The following is a 1332-nucleotide window of genomic DNA, read 5'->3' as shown; positions in this document are numbered from 1 at the left end:
CCATGGGTCACAAAGAGTCGGACACAACTGAGTGACTGAACTGAACTGAACTGGAACCACCAGGGTCCATGATGTTACCTTTTCTTTCCCACCTACCACCAGAGCCACCCCTGCTACATTCACTACCTAGGAGTTGGAAAGATGTCGGGTGGAAGTGTTTGGGTTTTGGGGCCTTAGACTGGTTGCACTCTGGATGAAGTTCTGTCTTCCACACCCTGAATCAGGGCACTTCCAGTATCCTCCTCAAAATGGGTTCCCTTGGAAACCCCAGGGCCTTGTGTGAGAAGGTTCTTTGTCTACTCCACAACCTTCCATGTGATCCATGGGTTCTTCAGGACCTCCAAGGCCCCTGGACCTCCTCAGGAGGTAGTGGCATCCATCTGTCTTCACAATGTGTCATTCCTTCCCACATGTTGTTCATTGGAAGCTTCCTTTTTGCAAGAGAATCTCTTAAAAATTTCCCCATCAAACCACTCTACAGCAATTTTGGCAGATCTTTATAAGACACTGTAGCATCATAATCTTTGGGTTTTCCTGTTTGTTTGTCCAAGTAGACATGAATCATGGGTTGTCCAGTCCTTAATTTTAACAGTTCTGCACTGCTTAAAGAAGTCTGCCAGATCATCTAATGTCACACTGGCATTTAATCTGTCCTTAAACATAAACTGAACTGTCACCAGAGTCTTCATCTTGACCTACAGTGGGACTAAATCAAGATCTTGTCCTTCATCCATGTGTCCACCAAGCTTATTGAAGCCACCTCACTCTCTAGCAACCATTCTACCTCATCTTCCTCCCTGCCCACCTCTGCTCATACTTCCACAATCAAATCTCCATTTTCCTCTGCCCAGGTAAACCAGGTCACTCATTCTCCAGTTCTCTTCTGGGCAGGAACATCCTCCAGACTCCTGCTTGTAAACGAGAGTGGGGTGCTCTTGGGGTGGTTGTGTGGAATGAATTGTGTAGCCCATAGCTGCCACTGTGTTGCCTATATTGCCTTGGAACCTGGCTATAGGATCCATTGGGGGATGAAGGGTAACTAGTGGGTGGCTGCTGCTCATAGTTGCTTCGTTGACCATAGTAGCTACTCTGCTGTCCATAGCTGAGCAAGCTAGGTGTCATATGCAGAATAAGCTGCATAAGAGGCCTGGTTGGTAATATCTGTAACAGTGATTGTATCATAAGCAGCAGTACCATATACTGGACAGGCTGACAATACCCTTGTGGAGGGTGCAGTTCAAGTAGAATATCCATTGGGAGGCTCCCCATAGGAAGTTGCATATGTGGTCTGCCCATAGGCTGCATTCCTCTGAGCCTGGGTATAACTGACAT

General features: G+C 47.0%; 1 pseudogene; it reads right to left on the bottom strand.

Annotated features, from left to right (window-relative positions):
• Positions 1–331: 331 nt before the first annotated feature.
• LOC104983309 lies at positions 332–1122 on the bottom strand (annotated as a pseudogene).
• Positions 1123–1332: the final 210 nt, after the last annotated feature.

The sequence above is a fragment of the Bison bison genome, unplaced genomic scaffold (genome assembly GCF_000754665.1).
Source record: "Bison bison bison isolate TAMUID 2011002044 unplaced genomic scaffold, Bison_UMD1.0 scf7180017862185, whole genome shotgun sequence".
Classification (NCBI taxonomy): Eukaryota; Metazoa; Chordata; class Mammalia; order Artiodactyla; family Bovidae; genus Bison; species Bison bison.
Note: the sequence above shows the minus strand (reverse complement) of the source record. Positions and strands in the feature narration are given on the sequence as shown.